This window comes from Uloborus diversus, chromosome 1, assembly GCF_026930045.1.
Source record: "Uloborus diversus isolate 005 chromosome 1, Udiv.v.3.1, whole genome shotgun sequence".
NCBI classification, from domain to species: Eukaryota; Metazoa; Arthropoda; class Arachnida; order Araneae; family Uloboridae; genus Uloborus; species Uloborus diversus.
Window position 1 is genome coordinate 176,837,659 of NC_072731.1, and position 20,997 is coordinate 176,858,655.

Genomic DNA, 20,997 nt, shown 5'->3' on the forward strand with positions numbered 1-20,997 from the left:
GCTGAGGTTTCATTTAAAATTGGTAAAAATTTCTTTAAGCACCCATTTTTTGTTGCTGATTTTGCACCTTCCTCTTTTTATGGGATATTAGGTTATGATTTTTTAACCCGTTTCAATGTGTTAATTGACACTAAGACCGGCAGTGCCACTTTTGATAATTTTAAAGCTCCTTTAATGCCTCAAAACTGACATCTCACAACATTTGGCCAAAATTAATTCTCTGCATAGTGACAAGGCTTTTTCTGTTGCTCTTAAAAACAAATTAATTATCCAACCGGGGGAAACTGCCATTGCTAATTTTTCGTTATCTGACATACCGGTCAAATCATCTGAAATTTATTTTATTCCTACCGTTAATGACATAACTTGTGAAATTCATCCCGCTGTGCACTTAGTCGAGAAACATAATTTCTCCTCTATTATCAGAAATATAGGTAACAATCCTCTTCATTTAAATAAAGGTATGGTAATGGGTCATGTCACTGAACAGTTTGAAATTTTAAATGATTCTTTGAATGAAACTACATGCTCAAGCAATCAATCCCAATTTTGTCACCAAATTATTGCATCAGACGAAGTATTAAAAATCAGGAAAGAGGAACTTAGTCCTTCAGATTTTAAATTAGATCACTTAAATACTTCACAAAGCGAAAGATATTTTATTAAACATTTTGATGAAAAATTTTTCTGTGTTTAGTAAATCTGTCAAAGCTTTAGGGTGTTCTGACATTGTCACTCCTTCAGTCATTTTGCGTAACAATAATCCAATTAAGGCCTTACCTTTTGAAATTCCTCAGGCGTTAAAAGGACAGGTTCAGGAAGAATTGGATGAATTAATTGAGGCTGGAATTATTTCTAGAAATGTGAGCCACTATGCGAGTCCGATGATAATGGTACGTAAGAAATCTGGGCCTAATGAACCACCTAAGTACCGTATGGCATTAGATTTAAGATTATTAAATTCCGTCATCGAAAGTTCCACATACCCACTTCCCAAAATTTCTACGTTAATCAATGCCGTCTCATCCTATAAGTACTATACCGTTTTAGATCTGCATTCGGCCTATTGGCAAATTCTCCTTCCCAATCATCTCCAAGATATTGTGACTTTCTCGACCGAATTTGGCTCTTTTGCTCATAACCGTTTGCCCTTTGGCCTTAAGGTAAGTAGCAACATTTTCCAATCTGCCGTGGATCAGTTAATTGATGAGTTAAAATTGCTAGGAATTCACGGAATTCATGCATTTCAAGACGACTTTTTGGTTTGTGCCGAAAACTTTGACCAGATGGTATCTAAGCTCGAGGCTGTCTTTTCTGTTCTCTCCAAACATAATCTAACTTTATCGCCATCTAAATGTGTTTTTTTCCAGACCGAAATTGATTATTTGGGATTTCATATATCACACAACTGTATTCAACCTATTACTTCTAATATTGCCAAAATTACCAAATTTGCCCCACCTCGCACTGTGCGACAGGGTCAAGAAATTCTTGGGCTTATGTGGATTTTATAGGCATTTAATTCACAAGTATGCTGAACGCACCCATGTTTTGACACAATTAACCGCAAAAAATAAACCTTTTGAATGGAATGATGTTCACCAAAAAGCTTTTGATGATCTCCAGTCTACCTTTTTTAAGCAGCCTTTTGTGGTTCTTCCAAATTGGAATGATGATTTCTATTTAAATACAGATGCTTCACTTCAGGGAATTGCTGCTGTATTGATGCAAAAGAGAGATGGTATTCTAAAACCCGTGTCTTATTTTAGTAAAGCTTTGTCAAAGTCTGAACGTAATTATCCTCCAATTAAACTCGAGTTGTATGCTATATATAAGGGAATGACAGCATTCAAGACGTACCTCTTTAATAGAAGATTTATTCTCATGTCTGACAGTAAGCCCTTAGAGCGTTACAGCAATGTAACCTCGCCAGCCGATGTTGTTACTCGTTGGTTGTTAGAAATTGGTCAATATTCCTATACTTTTTCATATATCCCTGGCCCTCAGAATATTTTAGCAGATTTCTGTTCTCGGAGCCCTGACCCCAATTTACATGAATCAGCTCTTCAACCCAATGCGGATAAGGAGTTGATCCTTCCCTTCACTGATATTTCCACCCCTGACAATATGCTGTGTGATATACCCTCTAATACTCCTTGTGTTGAATCCACTAATGTGGTTAATTATTTAAGACCGCACCCTACTTCCCTATGTGAACCTCAGTCTGGTCATAATTTAAGCTCTCATTCATTTGTGTGTGCCCAAACTGATGCACATAATGAAATATCTATTAAAACCTTTTTACGTGAGCAACTTAATGATCCGTACATTAAAGAAGCTGTTTCCTTTTTGCAAAAGCCTAATCTGCATCATGCTCACAAGCTTAAGGATTTTTTCATTTGTCCAACTACAAACCTATTAATGCATGTTCGCAACAAAACTTGTTTACCTACTATTGTTGTTCCCGACACATTGAAAGCTAAAGTTTTGCAAATTTGTCACATTTCTCACACCGGAATAAAGAAAACGTATGAGGTAGTTGTTAGTAAATATTTTTGGTTAGGAATGTATCGGGATGTGTCGAATTTTGTTTTATCATGTGATTTTTGTATTCGACTGAAGCCCTATTCCATTAAACCCGCCCCATTGCAAAATATTTGGATTCCGAGGAGACCTGGTGAGTTCTGTTCAATCGACCTGGTAGGTCCAATTCGCCAATATGGATATATTTTGACGGTTACTGATCATTTTTCTCGTCACGTTGTCCTTTATCCTTGTAAAAATATTACTGCCAACACAATAGTTAAGCACATGTTGAATTACATTTCTCTATATGGTAGAATGTCGTATCTTCTGTCAGATTTAGGCCGTCAGTTTGACAGTGATGTATTTCACTCTCTGAACAAGGCCTTAGGTGTTACAATTCAGCATTCTTCTCGTGCTCATCCCCAGTCCAATTCGATTTCTGAGAGAATTAATAGTCAAATCAAGTCTAGTTTACTGTCTTTACTCGAGCAGAATGTGTCTTTAGAAGTTGCTGTTATGGTTCACATGTCTATATATAATGGGACAACTCATTCATCTACTGGTTTCACTCCTAACATGTTGCACTTGGGAAGGGAACTATCCTTGTTTTTTTGACACTTTTGATAATGACGTGCAACCTCGATTTCTTAACACCTCACATTATATACAAAATGTTCTGCAGGATCTTCGCCTAATCTATGAGGAGGCGTACTCTTCTTTACAACTCAAACAGATCAATCAAAACAATAGGCAATTGCCTGCTTCTCACAGTCGAAATTTTAAACAAAATGATATTGTATACATGAAGTCGGCTGACACTTTTAAACCTAGATTTGATGGTCCTTATACTGTTGTAAGCAATGTAGGGGATGTAAATTGTAAAATTAAACTCTTAGGTGATGACTCCGCGCAACCTTTTGTAAATTCATGTCAATCGTTTACGTTTAGCCCCACCTCGCAAAAGCAATTTAATGTCTGTTAACACAGATAACAATGTGTCCCACCAACCTCAGCATCCCAGTCAACAAACCCGTTACTTTCTCCGTAGTTGTAAGTAATTTAATCATAGGGTGTACCACTTGCTGTTATGTACGGGCAGTCGTGCTGGTCGTGATTGTAATTCCGGAATCCGTATCATTTTGCTTGTGATTCTCTCTATGTCTTTTATGAACGTATTTTTTTTCTCCCCTATGTTTGTTTTCATTGAGGGGCACAGTGATGAGAATGTATTGTTAATACACGGCAAGTCGATCTCATTTTTTCTATTTTTGGAAATGTATTTTTATGTTTTCTTTTATTTTTACGTATGACAGGACGCTGTCATATTTTTGCTGTTGGTACCAACATATGTATGTCAACATGAACGTAACAATTTTTCCTCCACAAGATAATGTCAATCTCTCGATTATGTCCTAATATCTACAACCGGTTTTCCTTATTATGTCTTACTCTTCATGCTTATGAATTTGTCCGTCTCAATATTAGTGTGTCTTCAACAAAAAAAAAAATTTTTTTTTTTCAAATACAAATTTAGTACTGAGTGTGCGCCTGGTAATCTGGTGCACTACACTGTTGAACTCTTTAGCAATATGAACTGTTTAAAAAAAAAAAAAATTTTCTACTTGAAATTTTTACTCATGTTACCCTAATGTGTAACACTTGACGTAGATAGTCAAGATAATGATTCTAATGTTTTTTTTGCATTAATGTGTTTCTGTATAATTTAATGCATATTGTGAATGGTCATATTTGAGGGTTATTGCATTTTTTGTATTCATACCTTCTACATGTGTTGGGTAGTTGTGAACTTTTTTTGAATGTTTATATTTTTAACTCTTGGTATGCTATGTGTTGTTCACGTAATTACAACTGTGTGTTTTTTTTTTGTCCTTTTGGTCGGTCGTGTGTGGCAAATTGTTTTGTGAGCAGGGTGCAATCATGACATGCAAAAAGAAAATGCAAATAGTTCATTTTCTTTGACTTACCCATTTTCTACCTTGACGATAGTATAAAACTGTATCCCATGTTTTTTTTGGATGTTACAACTCTTTATGCATTTGAATATATATGATGTATGAATTTGTTGTGTCAAGTTTCGGTAAATTGGAGCTGGACTTAAAATTTTCTTTTTTTTTCTCTTTTTTTTTTCTTTTGCTTTGCCAGTGTATGTGATAATGCATATCACATTTTTTACCCATTTTCATTTTTCCCATGTTTTCGGTCATTTTAATCGTTTTCTTCCCCCATTTTGTTGTTTTTTTATTTTCTTGTGCATTCCACGTTTTCCCCGCGTTCCCCCGTTAAATTTCGCACACTTTACGATATCAAAATATGACTTATTCACTTTTCCCATCGTTTAACTTTTTGTCATTTTTTCAAGCGTCGATCCAATTTTTTGCATCTTCTTGTCGGCCATTAAAATGGCGTAGCGTCCCCTTCCCTTCGTTGTTTGGGCGCCAAACGCACTCATTGGTTCCCGCGCATCGCCGCGTACCCGGATCCGATCGCTCATTTGCCGATTCATTTTTCCACCCCACTTCACTCTACTTGCTGCTCTCTGTCCGCTCGGTCGCATTTTCTGCGGCTCCGGTTTTTGTTCTACGATGGCGATAATGATGCATCGGTGCACGGCGTCTGGGGACGGCCGTTGCTCGCCGCAAAATCGTTAATAACCTCAACATGAGGTGAACGTTTTATTTTTTCATATTTGTCTAAAATATAATACTCAAGAACGTACTTCGTCGCAGCTGAAGATGAGTGCATTGATGATCCATCACCTGTTTGAATGATGGCGTCCGATGGCGGCACGCAGAGTGCACCTGAATCGTCCCCTTAATGTAACTACTTCTTCGATGATCTACATACCATGAGGTGACGGCATGGATCCGCAATTACCTTGAAAGTATCCTGATTCCTTTTTAAGCGTGTGACGAGCTCAACGTTGTCACCATGGTGATTACAGCCTGCACCATTTTCGTCTCAACGTACATCGGCCTGCAACGGACATTTTTTTTATCAAAAGCCATCCCTCGATAACATCCCACCATATTCATAGCGAACTGTACGTCCTTCTTCCATTTCAATTTAAATATTCCACCACCCTCCGCGAGAACTCTACCTTTTTTTGATCGTTAACGAACTTAGCAACAAAACCCAGCTCCATTCATGAACTCTTAAGTCTGTATTCCTCACATTTGTTTTTTTTATACTAAGTGAAATGTTCTGGTGATCACCACGCCTAGTGCCTATCTTCATGTCTGCTTTGAAGTAACGTTGAATAAAGAATGTATGGTAATTATTTTTGTGCTTCCTATCGTCAACTAACACACCACCCCCGGGTAAGTCTCTTTTAAATTTTGGTTCTCGGGCATTCAAGGCAGTCGTTGGTCTGTGGTTATGCGCGGCAGCGATGCTTCCACTTCCACGGCCTAAAATCGCTTTCTCTTTGGTTTTCGTATAATTTCTCAAAATTAATCGCGCAACACGACAAAATGGCGCCGTTTTTGACCAGGTCTTGAATGCCTTTTTTTTTCTGAAGTTGAATGCATATGCACTTTTGTTGTTTTTTTCATATGGCTTTTTGTATTTCTGTGATGTTAATGGGGGGATATATTAATTTTATATTTTTTAATTTAGTTCAAAAATTTGATGTCAATTTTTATTTTATTAGTTGCATTTATTCTCATGTGTGCATGTGCTTTCAACAATATTTGCATTTAAAAATTTTTGTTTCTCATGATTGCACCGTGTGAATTAAGTGAAAATTATATTAGATGCTCATTGATTTTTGTGCTAAAGTAAAAGACGGCACATTTGTTGCCATGTCAACTGATAGTACTCAAACCGACCCACCCCAAGGTGTGAATATGGCCAATGAGTCACCTCAAGGTGCTGTGGCGAGTAGGAATTTTAACTTCCCCATTCCCTCATATTCAGGCGAGCCAGAAACTGTTGAATTTTTTATATCACAAATTAAGGACTTGCAGAATTTAAACGGTTGGGATGATCCCACGACTCTTATGTTTTTAAAGTCAAAACTTTCTGGCTCTGCCTTGTATTTTTTTGCGACCAATCCCAGTTGCTTGGAGTCTATGACTTTTAACCAGGCTTGTGACAAATTGCGTGCATTTTTCAAAATGCATACCCCTTCTTCTGTGTCCCTTTCAGAATTTCAAAATATCAAATTTGAAACTCATGAGAGTATTCAGAGTTTAGCACATCGTGTTGAACGTGCTGCTCACTCAGCATATCCTTTTATTACGGATAGTGCTGCCCTCACCCAAATAAAATCTTACCAATTTTTGGCGGCGTTACCATTGAATATCAAGGACAAACTACTTGATGTCGACACGTCAAAGTTTACCGATTTAGTCGACAAGGCTAATAAGTTACACTGTTTACATGTAACAGGCCAACCAAAATTGACAAATGCTATGACTAGTGCTCAAGTGCAAATAGATGCCTTGGCCGAAAATTTACGATCTTTAACAACATGTGTCACTAAATTAATGTCAAATTGTCGTCTTTGTGGGGAAAGTCCACACCCACTTGTTGAATGTCCTTTGTACATTCGCGTCTCTTCCGTTAATGAGAAAACTGTTTTGCCCAAACCCCAGCAAAAAGCCTCTCCAAATTCTAATAACACTTTTTGTGTATTTTGTGGTAGAACAAACCACTTAATGATTAATTGCCGGATTTACAATGGGGGTCAACCCCTTAACAATTTCTCAAATCAAGGTCAAAATAGGCCTCAAACTCAAAATTTTTTTGCCCCTCGTATTCCATTTAGGCCACGAGGTAACTTTAATTTCCCCAACCAGTTTGTTCCACCCCAACATTTTCTGTCGCAAAACAGATTTTCATCGCCGGAAGTAAGACTTAATACTCCAACACAAAATGGAGACAATTTAAACTGGCGAGGGGGTCATCCATGAGGGACGGCTTGGCCTCGGTAACTGATTTCTCATCTCTGGTCCCTCAAAATATTAGTGTACAGGAGACTGAATCTGTTCAATGTAAGAAACATAATACATATCCAGATTTACATACCTTTTTAAATAGCTCCATTGGTAAAGATACTATTGGGGAATTTTTGTCGAAATTTTCAAAGCCTGATGAGTCTCAATGCAAACAATCCGAATCCATTTTTAATGTTCATTCTGATAACAAAGTTAGCGACTTACCTATACTTAATATTTCAATTGGTCATGAGATATTCCCAATGCTTTTGGATTCAGGATCTTCGGTCAGCTTATTTTCAAAAGCTGTTTTCGAACAGATAAAATCTTTGACAAAATGCAGATTTCTCTCACGCACTGTCACAATCAGGACTGTAAATTCTAACTTATCATTTTCTGCGTGCGCTGAGGTTTCATTTAAAATTGGTAAAAATTTCTTTAAGCACCCATTTTTTGTTGCTGATTTTGCACCTTCCTCTTTTTATGGGATATTAGGTTATGATTTTTTAACCCGTTTCAATGTGTTAATTGACACTAAGACCGGCAGTGCCACTTTTGATAATTTTAAAGCTCCTTTAATGCCTCAAACTGACATCTCACAACATTTGGCCAAAATTAATTCTCTGCATAGTGACAAGGCTTTTTCTGTTGCTCTTAAAAACAAATTAATTATCCAACCGGGGGAAACTGCCATTGCTAATTTTTCGTTATCTGACATACCGGTCAAATCATCTGAAATTTATTTTATTCCTACCGTTAATGACATAACTTGTGAAATTCATCCCGCTGTGCACTTAGTCGAGAAACATAATTTCTCCTCTATTATCAGAAATATAGGTAACAATCCTCTTCATTTAAATAAAGGTATGGTAATGGGTCATGTCACTGAACAGTTTGAAATTTTAAATGATTCTTTGAATGAAACTACATGCTCAAGCAATCAATCCCAATTTTGTCACCAAATTATTGCATCAGACGAAGTATTAAAAATCAGGAAAGAGGAACTTAGTCCTTCAGATTTTAAATTAGATCACTTAAATACTTCACAACAAGATATTTTATTAAACATTTTGATGAAAAATTTTTCTGTGTTTAGTAAATCTGTCAAAGCTTTAGGGTGTTCTGACATTGTCACTCCTTCAGTCATTTTGCGTAACAATAATCCAATTAAGGCCTTACCTTTTGAAATTCCTCAGGCGTTAAAAGGACAGGTTCAGGAAGAATTGGATGAATTAATTGAGGCTGGAATTATTTCTAGAAATGTGAGCCACTATGCGAGTCCGATGATAATGGTACGTAAGAAATCTGGGCCTAATGAACCACCTAAGTACCGTATGGCATTAGATTTAAGATTATTAAATTCCGTCATCGAAAGTTCCACATACCCACTTCCCAAAATTTCTACGTTAATCAATGCCGTCTCATCCTATAAGTACTATACCGTTTTAGATCTGCATTCGGCCTATTGGCAAATTCTCCTTCCCAATCATCTCCAAGATATTGTGACTTTCTCGACCGAATTTGGCTCTTTTGCTCATAACCGTTTGCCCTTTGGCCTTAAGGTAAGTAGCAACATTTTCCAATCTGCCGTGGATCAGTTAATTGATGAGTTAAAATTGCTAGGAATTCACGGAATTCATGCATTTCAAGACGACTTTTTGGTTTGTGCCGAAAACTTTGACCAGATGGTATCTAAGCTCGAGGCTGTCTTTTCTGTTCTCTCCAAACATAATCTAACTTTATCGCCATCTAAATGTGTTTTTTTCCAGACCGAAATTGATTATTTGGGATTTCATATATCACACAACTGTATTCAACCTATTACTTCTAATATTGCCAAAATTACCAAATTTGCCCCACCTCGCACTGTGCGACAGGTCAAGAAATTCTTGGGCTTATGTGGATTTTATAGGCATTTAATTCACAAGTATGCTGAACGCACCCATGTTTTGACACAATTAACCGCAAAAAATAAACCTTTTGAATGGAATGATGTTCACCAAAAAGCTTTTGATGATCTCCAGTCTACCTTTTTTAAGCAGCCTTTTGTGGTTCTTCCAAATTGGAATGATGATTTCTATTTAAATACAGATGCTTCACTTCAGGGAATTGCTGCTGTATTGATGCAAAAGAGAGATGGTATTCTAAAACCCGTGTCTTATTTTAGTAAAGCTTTGTCAAAGTCTGAACGTAATTATCCTCCAATTAAACTCGAGTTGTATGCTATATATAAGGGAATGACAGCATTCAAGACGTACCTCTTTAATAGAAGATTTATTCTCATGTCTGACAGTAAGCCCTTAGAGCGTTACAGCAATGTAACCTCGCCAGCCGATGTTGTTACTCGTTGGTTGTTAGAAATTGGTCAATATTCCTATACTTTTTCATATATCCCTGGCCCTCAGAATATTTTAGCAGATTTCTGTTCTCGGAGCCCTGACCCCAATTTACATGAATCAGCTCTTCAACCCAATGCGGATAAGGAGTTGATCCTTCCCTTCACTGATATTTCCACCCCTGACAATATGCTGTGTGATATACCCTCTAATACTCCTTGTGTTGAATCCACTAATGTGGTTAATTATTTAAGACCGCACCCTACTTCCCTATGTGAACCTCAGTCTGGTCATAATTTAAGCTCTCATTCATTTGTGTGTGCCCAAACTGATGCACATAATGAAATATCTATTAAAACCTTTTTACGTGAGCAACTTAATGATCCGTACATTAAAGAAGCTGTTTCCTTTTTGCAAAAGCCTAATCTGCATCATGCTCACAAGCTTAAGGATTTTTTCATTTGTCCAACTACAAACCTATTAATGCATGTTCGCAACAAAACTTGTTTACCTACTATTGTTGTTCCCGACACATTGAAAGCTAAAGTTTTGCAAATTTGTCACATTTCTCACACCGGAATAAAGAAAACGTATGAGGTAGTTGTTAGTAAATATTTTTGGTTAGGAATGTATCGGGATGTGTCGAATTTTGTTTTATCATGTGATTTTTGTATTCGACTGAAGCCCTATTCCATTAAACCCGCCCCATTGCAAAATATTTGGATTCCGAGGAGACCTGGTGAGTTCTGTTCAATCGACCTGGTAGGTCCAATTCGCCAATATGGATATATTTTGACGGTTACTGATCATTTTTCTCGTCACGTTGTCCTTTATCCTTGTAAAAATATTACTGCCAACACAATAGTTAAGCACATGTTGAATTACATTTCTCTATATGGTAGAATGTCGTATCTTCTGTCAGATTTAGGCCGTCAGTTTGACAGTGATGTATTTCACTCTCTGAACAAGGCCTTAGGTGTTACAATTCAGCATTCTTCTCGTGCTCATCCCCAGTCCAATTCGATTTCTGAGAGAATTAATAGTCAAATCAAGTCTAGTTTACTGTCTTTACTCGAGCAGAATGTGTCTTTAGAAGTTGCTGTTATGGTTCACATGTCTATATATAATGGGACAACTCATTCATCTACTGGTTTCACTCCTAACATGTTGCACTTGGGAAGGGAACTATCCTTGTTTTTTGACACTTTTGATAATGACGTGCAACCTCGATTTCTTAACACCTCACATTATATACAAAATGTTCTGCAGGATCTTCGCCTAATCTATGAGGAGGCGTACTCTTCTTTACAACTCAAACAGATCAATCAAAACAATAGGCAATTGCCTGCTTCTCACAGTCGAAATTTTAAACAAAATGATATTGTATACATGAAGTCGGCTGACACTTTTAAACCTAGATTTGATGGTCCTTATACTGTTGTAAGCAATGTAGGGGATGTAAATTGTAAAATTAAACTCTTAGGTGATGACTCCGCGCAACCTTTTGTAATTCATGTCAATCGTTTACGTTTAGCCCCACCTCGCAAAAGCAATTTAATGTCTGTTAACACAGATAACAATGTGTCCCACCAACCTCAGCATCCCAGTCAACAAACCCGTTACTTTCTCCGTAGTTGTAAGTAATTTAATCATAGGGTGTACCACTTGCTGTTATGTACGGGCAGTCGTGCTGGTCGTGATTGTAATTCCGGAATCCGTATCATTTTGCTTGTGATTCTCTCTATGTCTTTTATGAACGTATTTTTTTTCTCCCCTATGTTTGTTTTCATTGAGGGGCACAGTGATGAGAATGTATTGTTAATACACGGCAAGTCGATCTCATTTTTTCTATTTTTGGAAATGTATTTTTATGTTTTCTTTTATTTTTACGTATGACAGGACGCTGTCATATTTTTGCTGTTGGTACCAACATATGTATGTCAACATGAACGTAACAATTTTTCCTCCACAAGATAATGTCAATCTCTCGATTATGTCCTAATATCTACAACCGGTTTTCCTTATTATGTCTTACTCTTCATGCTTATGAATTTGTCCGTCTCAATATTAGTGTGTCTTCAACAAAAAAAAAAATTTTTTTTTTTCAAATACAAATTTAGTACTGAGTGTGCGCCTGGTAATCTGGTGCACTACACTGTTGAACTCTTTAGCAATATGAACTGTTTAAAAAAAAAAAAAATTTTCTACTTGAAATTTTTACTCATGTTACCCTAATGTGTAACACTTGACGTAGATAGTCAAGATAATGATTCTAATGTTTTTTTTGCATTAATGTGTTTCTGTATAATTTAATGCATATTGTGAATGGTCATATTTGAGGGTTATTGCATTTTTTGTATTCATACCTTCTACATGTGTTGGGTAGTTGTGAACTTTTTTTGAATGTTTATATTTTTAACTCTTGGTATGCTATGTGTTGTTCACGTAATTACAACTGTGTGTTTTTTTTTTGTCCTTTTGGTCGGTCGTGTGTGGCAAATTGTTTTGTGAGCAGGGTGCAATCATGACATGCAAAAAGAAAATGCAAATAGTTCATTTTCTTTGACTTACCCATTTTCTACCTTGACGATAGTATAAAACTGTATCCCATGTTTTTTTTGGATGTTACAACTCTTTATGCATTTGAATATATATGATGTATGAATTTGTTGTGTCAAGTTTCGGTAAATTGGAGCTGGACTTAAAATTTTCTTTTTTTTTCTCTTTTTTTTTTCTTTTGCTTTGCCAGTGTATGTGATAATGCATATCACATTTTTTACCCATTTTCATTTTTCCCATGTTTTCGGTCATTTTAATCGTTTTCTTCCCCCATTTTGTTGTTTTTTTATTTTCTTGTGCATTCCACGTTTTCCCCGCGTTCCCCCGTTAAATTTCGCACACTTTACGATATCAAAATATGACTTATTCACTTTTCCCATCGTTTAACTTTTTGTCATTTTTTCAAGCGTCGATCCAATTTTTTGCATCTTCTTGTCGGCCATTAAAATGGCGTAGCGTCCCCTTCCCTTCGTTGTTTGGGCGCCAAACGCACTCATTGGTTCCCGCGCATCGCCGCGTACCCGGATCCGATCGCTCATTTGCCGATTCATTTTTCCACCCCACTTCACTCTACTTGCTGCTCTCTGTCCGCTCGGTCGCATTTTCTGCGGCTCCGGTTTTTGTTCTACGATGGCGATAATGATGCATCGGTGCACGGCGTCTGGGGACGGCCGTTGCTCGCCGCAAAATCGTTAATAACCTCAACATGAGGTGAACGTTTTATTTTTTCATATTTGTCTAAAATATAATACTCAAGAACGTACTTCGTCGCAGCTGAAGATGAGTGCATTGATGATCCATCACCTGTTTGAATGATGGCGTCCGATGGCGGCACGCAGAGTGCACCTGAATCGTCCCCTTAATGTAACTACTTCTTCGATGATCTACATACCATGAGGTGACGGCATGGATCCGCAATTACCTTGAAAGTATCCTGATTCCTTTTTAAGCGTGTGACGAGCTCAACGTTGTCACCATGGTGATTACAGCCTGCACCATTTTCGTCTCAACGTACATCGGCCTGCAACGGACATTTTTTTTATCAAAAGCCATCCCTCGATAACATCCCACCATATTCATAGCGAACTGTACGTCCTTCTTCCATTTCAATTTAAATATTCCACCACCCTCCGCGAGAACTCTACCTTTTTTTGATCGTTAACGAACTTAGCAACAAAACCCAGCTCCATTCATGAACTCTTAAGTCTGTATTCCTCACATTTGTTTTTTTTATACTAAGTGAAATGTTCTGGTGATCACCACGCCTAGTGCCTATCTTCATGTCTGCTTTGAAGTAACGTTGAATAAAGAATGTATGGTAATTATTTTTGTGCTTCCTATCGTCAACTAACACACCACCCCCGGGTAAGTCTCTTTTAAATTTTGGTTCTCGGGCATTCAAGGCAGTCGTTGGTCTGTGGTTATGCGCGGCAGCGATGCTTCCACTTCCACGGCCTAAAATCGCTTTCTCTTTGGTTTTCGTATAATTTCTCAAAATTAATCGCGCAACACGACATTATTGATACCAAGAATGTGTAAAAATATCAAAAGTACACTAAACACTTGCTTTCATTTTGATCTATTTACCCGTTTGTGACCATGATCACATATATGTGATCACTCGACTCTCCCTCCAGCAGCTGTGTTATCACAGGCGGGATTAGATTTTTTGTTCCAGGCGGGCTTGTGATCATGCCTATGTGATCTCAGTTTGGAACAATATATTTGAATTTTTAAATGACACTAGATGGCAGTTGATGTCCGTTACTTTTCCCAACAAGGTTCTACAGAGTGTCGACCTTCAATAAGTGCTTTTGGTTATATTCTTTTTTTTTTTTTTTTTTTAAATCCGAGGACTTGGATTAAAAAAAAAAAAAAACAACTGCAAGTGTTACAGCCTTTGCATCTGGAAAAGTCAGAGCTCAGATTTATGACTTTTTCTCTTTGTGTTTGTTTATATTTTAGTGAAATGGAAAGGATGAATATTTATTGGTTAAGAGTGGGAGTAAAAATTTCAGTGTTGAGTTTGCTGGATCGTTTTCCATATGGTTAGGATCAGTTTTATTTCAATCTCGATGGATAAAAGAATGAAAATTTTAACGGAGGGTCAGATGTCAAAACTGATGAACAGATCATATATGAAAATAAAGAAATTAATTTTGAATATTGGAAGCAGTGATTCTGAAGACGTGGGTTACAGTGCAGACATTTTAAGCGCAAGTTAATGGCAATTGGATATCAAAGCTTCATAAGTATTTCAGCAATAATTAGTTTGATGTACTATTTCTAACTTTTGTCTGAAATATATATTTTTTGTTTTGATATTCTAATGTTTTGTCTGTGTTTTGAATGCTTGTATGCAAACTGAAATAACTTTTTAAAACCCACATATATACACAGTCGTTTGTTTTGCTGGAAAAAAAACATTTTTCCTCAACATTTGCAATTATTTTTTTTAATATGATGAAAATTTTGCTGGAATGTATTCAGAGAATATTAATGATGGTGAATTAAAAGTTTCAGCACATTTAATTACAGGAATGGTTTTATCTGAATTTTTAAATAAAATTAGGCATAACTACGAAAATTGCCTGGTCCCATGCACACAGATCCCTGTGGGCCTGGGAAAGTGCTTTTTCCTCTGGTCCTAAACAGGTTAGTGATAGAACATTTGTGAAACCATGTTTCATTCAAATATCACATGTGTATGAGACAAAAGGCAGTAGATCAATTCTTTGTTATGAAATGATGTGAAAAATTATTATTTTTTAATGTCTGGTAAATAATCCTTTCTAATTGTCACAACATGTTTTTTATCATAATGAGCAGTAAGTCTGCTTACTTTAGAATTAGTTTTGCCTCTAACTCATACTACCCGTATTACCAATTATCTGGCTCGCCTGTAGCATTTTTACTGTCCCAACGGGAAAATACTTTAAAGGAATCATATTTTAGCTAGTTGGAAATTGATTCATTAAAAGTTAAAGCCATATTTGCAAAACAGGAAGCAATGTGTTTTGGTGTGTAGACTTGTTTAATACCTTTCGAATTCAATTTTGCGTGTATTTATACTATCTCATGAATTTTATAAAGTTGTTAATAATTGATATTTAAATGTTTGAAGCTTCTGGATTTGGATCTCTTCGAAATGACAATGATGCCAACTGTACATATGAAGGTGATAACAACGTTTTGCTACAACAAACTAGCAATTATCTCTTAGAAAGATTGAAAAGAAAAGAGGAAGGTATAAATTTCATTATATGTATCAATCTGTAACTATTCATTACTTTGGTTAATATTTCTGGTCGGAGCTGCCAACTGCTACGAAAAAATCGTAGTTTCTACGATCAATAGTCTTGAGTTAAGAGTCTTTTCATCCATAAGCTCACTTATTTTGTATTGAAAAAGGGATTTCTTGTTACTCCAAAACAAGTGTATGTAGTTATCTGTAATTTTACTTTGTAATTTCTTATTTTTACTAATTTAGATTTTCAAAAGTTGACAGCTCTGTTCATATTTTTAAAAGAAATGTTTTATGCATTATAATCTATTCTTTTTTCACATTTTTGAATAAATACTTGAGGTTTTTTTTTTCTTTTTTTCAAGGTGAAAATTTGGTGTTTCTTCACACATGTGTTGCGTAGTGTCGCTAGTATTGCGGAAGGGGGAATTATTGCCAAAGTTTTTTAAATTTCAGATTGAACCTCCTATATCATTACAAATGTTTTACTGAACACAAAAATAGTATCTTTTCTGTATCTTTAAAATTGAAAGAACTCTAGGATTTTACTTGTATTCTATTATATGCAATAACCTTGGTTGAATGGAGGATTTAGCATCTCAATTTTATCCCCATCTTAGCAATGCATCGTCAAGTTGACAAGGTTGCATAGACTCCCATATACAAAATTTTAAGGTGGGGGACACAGATATTTTCCCCATTGTTTAGCAGGATATTTTCCTCATGGAAACCGATTTCAGAACAGATTAGAGTTAACATTTTTAATAACCTACTCATTAATGGCAGGAGAAGAAATGGTTTTACACTTTTGCAAAGGAAAATCTAATTTCTAAGGAGGGCTTGAGCCCCCACCTACCCCCCTATATGGGTGCCCATGCAAGATTGGTGAACAAGTAAAGTTGAAAGCCAGCTCTACGTATGGCTCATACCCATATGTCATGGTAGTTTTCTTTTACCTTGTAAGAAATGAAAAAAAAAAAAAAAAAAAAAAAAAATGCAATATTAAAAAGTAACATTCAAAAATTCAGTCATGCCAAAGTCTCAGGGTGTGCAAGTTTTAAATTTTGTACTGTACTTCCTGGATTATTTTGTTTGAAAATTTCCTATATTTTTGTTTAAGTTCTTAATTCCTATAATTTAATTGCCAAATGTCTCTTCAAGGCCTAAAGTTGTATTAAGTAATACAGTATCTTTACCTCCTAACACCACTTCTTGTTATATAGTGCATCCAATTATGTCACTCTTTTCTATTGTCCACCAAAAATTATATGCAAAAAAAAAAAAAAAAAAAAAAAAAAAAAAAAAAATGCTTTAAATTTGACACCACTGAAGCAAAAATATTATATTTCTCAGGAACTTCTTTTGATCAATAAACAAAATTTGGTACATTTCCCATTCATCTGAATTTGCTTAGCTTAAGTTTACAACTTTAAATTCATAATCAAAGAAGAAAAAAAAGAAAAACAAAAATAATTTTTAAGCAAATCTGAATATTTTTTAATTTTAATGTTTTATTTGAAAAGAAAAAAAAATGGGAGCTAATTTTTTTGCTGTTTTTTAAAGAAAGTTGTTCTTATTTGGTTATGAACTAAATTTTTGGATCATGAAATAAATAGTTTTTTACGACTTGGGTTATATTGCCTTTTTGGAAAGATTACACTTTTTTGCTGGCTCCCAACGAGCTGTATATAACTAGCTTTTTGGTTACTATACATTTGCTACAAATACAGGAGCCTTTACAAATATGTGCCTAAGAATGAAACGATTTCTGTACTTTGAGGTAAAGAATAGAGTGTTGAGGGGCAACAAAGTCAATGAAGGCACTTGAAAATACATAATAAAAATTACTGTACATTCATTTGTAGGTGGTTAAAAGGGAAAGAATTTTTAACTAGATCAATGTGACATGCCTAGTTAAATGGTTTTCAATTATAAATGTCCAGATAATGTGACCTATAAGATGGATAAATACCTTGTCCTTCTTATCATTCATATTAAGCAGAGTCAATTTAAAACTCTGTTCTATAATTAAAATTTTCATCTATTATTTGGAACCTATAACAAAACATTTATTGCATTTGATATTGTTCAGGATCCTAGAAGTTTATTTCTGTACAAAAAAAAGGGGGGGGGGCAGTTGAATCAGTAGTATTTCAGGGATAGTGAAAAGCCTAATTATCTTCGTTTGATCTGTAAATATGCAACTGTATGCTAGATAAGAACTTCTGTTTTCTTGAGAGTTTTTTAAACACTCATATCTGTGTTACTGTCCTAATGTTTTATTTATTTTAATGAGCTTTTCTTTTACTTTTATAATAGACAAAAACATGGTTTTTGAACAAGAAAGTATCTGCTTTTTAAACGATATTGATGAAATCTTAAAGGAAAAATTTTCAGCTAGATCTCCAAAGGACTTAGAAACTACAGATGGTAAATAATTGTTTCAATATGAATTTGCTTTTGTGATTTTTTTTCCTCACAGTGATGTGCCTTTTATGTATATGACTTCACATAGTAATGCATTCATTTTATACTCATGGATAAGCAGTGTTTTTTCTTTCTCTTCTTGTCAGAACAGACCCTCAATTGTTTTTTTTTTCTTTTTGTCTTTGCATTTCATTTGTATGTCAAAATATGTTCTTTGACTAAGTTACCTATGACCGCATAAAACTTACTTAAGCAATTGATTTGTTTCACAAATTTAATTTTGTAGCTAGGGAGACTACAATGAGCTTATTGACAGGTAAAAGTGAGGAAAATCGGAGCGTCCATTTACAAAGAAAATTTTAGATGCTTGATGATCTACTTACTGAATTGCATGATTTCAAAAACCTTACATGTTGTACTAAAGGAGTGAGATGTTGAGTAAAATTATACGAAGAGACGTCACATTTGGTTTGTTATCTAACCAAGAGGGATGGATGTATTAGAGTCAGATTAGAATCTAGAAGTCTTATCTCTAAGGCGGAACATTGTCAAGAGTCATAATAAAAATTCAACTTGTTGCCCAACTATATTTTATTGTGTTCAACGTGGTTACTGTTTGAGGGTTTGAAAACCATTTAAATTTATTGATCCACTTCTTTTTTTTCAAGTGTGACTTTTGTGGGCTGTTGCAAGCTTTATTTATATTTTCCAACTTTTATACTCAACCTTTGTTGTACTAACCATACGTAAATTTTACATTTTGCGCCTAAGTTATGCGCTAAGGAGAGATTTTTTTTTTTTACAATGTTAGGAAATGCTTTTATTGCTTTTTTTCCTGTATCTATGTAAGAATTAATGTGAAATTTTTTACAAATAATAACTTCTAAAACTTTTTCTCAAAGTACAGTGCATTACGATTTTATTCCGTTTTCACGCTATATTAGTCGAACTTCAAGCATGTGTGGATCTTTAAAATATAGTTTATTACTAAAATGATCGTATGTAGTGTGTAATTTACACAAAAAGCCTACTCTTATGTAATATTACATGACGTTTATCAATTTTTTATGAAATCATTATAACTTTTTCCAGTTTTTATGCAATATTGGTCAACTTCAAGGTGCGAGCAGACCTTTTTCTGTTGAAATCATTTTGCATGACAAAACCTCTGTACAAAAGGCAACATTTCCTCAGTATTACTTAACATTTATCGGATTTTGATTTTTTTCCACTCTATTGTATATCCCTTTTTATTTAATTAAATGATCGGAAATAACACTCATTACTATGATTTTTGGATGTTTACAAATCATAGGTATTATTCTAAAACGGAAAGTCTTTTAAACGCTCAAATCTCTTTCTAATCCTCTACACAAGCAAGACTTACTTTACATAGTGCTTACAGCTTTTCCTGGTCACCAAATTTTGCACTGAACATGCATAATACATCTCTTTACAAAATCTGTTACATTTCTTTGACACTTCTTCACTTCAAATTCTCCATGATTATAGCGAAAAAATCGAGTGAATTTAGGCGAGCCCTTTTTGCCAATTAGAACTTGAAATGTGAAAACTATAAAATTATTAATTCATATGTCAAAGGAAAGAAAACCTGTACAGATGTAACACCTTTGTAAAAATTTTGCTGTGTTCATAAAATCGTTCCAATCAAAGTGTAACTGAGTAGAAAGCAGAATCGTAAAATTGGGAGAGGAAGGATGTAGAGAAAAGAAAGTGAGTCATTACTTCCAGTCGTACCCAACTCTGATGAAAACAACTGAATTTTTATGAGGATTTTTAACATATTAATTCACTCTAGAAACTAGAGCAGTTTTTTAGGTAACACTGTTGAAAGAACAATGTTTTAGTCATATTAACTCCAAAATTGTTTTTTTATTTTTATTTTTTCTCTGGTTCCAGATACAGAAAAGTCTTGTTTTCACCTTAATAACAACTTATGACACTTTCCTTAAGCATAAGACTATTTAATGGTGTGACTGCAAAAATCTAAATTTAAAATTTCTGAAAAATTGGTATGTGATGGAATTTTTGATTATTTTTTCTGAAATCAGCAATTGGTTTGTGATCACTTTTTTTACTGTTTGACCATGGATTGTATGTAATTTGGCAATCTGCCAAGTAAAGACTATTCCATCTGAATGAATCTAGCAAGGGAGAAGGGAAAATAACGATGGGATTTTGATGCACACGTTTTATAATGTCACTAGTGCCTTATTCATTTATTGCATTCTCTAAAATAAAATAAGGGAAAACAAAAATAGTTACCATTGAAACAACAAAAAGAAAAGAAAATATTTTCATTTCGTTCAGGAACCTAAAAACAAAATGTTAAGCTTAAAACTTTTTTGTGAATATATAAATCAATATTTGCTGTGAGAGTGTAGATCGAATATACTTTAGATTTAAAAAATCTTGCTTAGAGTAAATTTTCATTTTTACAAAACTAAGGCTAAATTATAGAGAGGCAAAAATGCACATCTGTAACAAACCAACAAACATCCCTATAAACTAATAGATACTTCCATTTCCACCTATATACCGGATATTAGCCTTTCCATGTAATCGATAGTCAGACAGTAGTTACAGGCCTGTGTAATGAATTTAACATATATGTATTTCAAATTACCCTAATGTGTTTGTATTACTGTTGTATACTAGTAACAATTCTTGTTTTGAAATTATACAAACTGCATAACATGTCCAAAGATAATTTTGTCCTTAGTACAATATTCATGTTGGTATAAATTTTGTTTTGTTGAATAATATGGCCGAAATTCACGTTTAACTACTATATCAAAATATTATATGATATCCAAGCATTTTGTTCAAGAAGTGCTTGCTGCAGGGATGAAGATAGTTATGTTATAAAGCATATATATAGTCATGTGAATGACATTTTAAGTTCAACTTTTTTTCCCTCATGAAT

At 34.9% G+C, this 20,997-nt stretch overlaps 1 pseudogene; it reads left to right on the plus strand.

The window, feature by feature from the left end:
* The window catches only part of LOC129233607 (peroxisomal acyl-coenzyme A oxidase 3-like), a 54,733-nt pseudogene that overhangs the window by 23,885 nt on the left and 9,851 nt on the right, over window positions 1-20,997 (plus strand).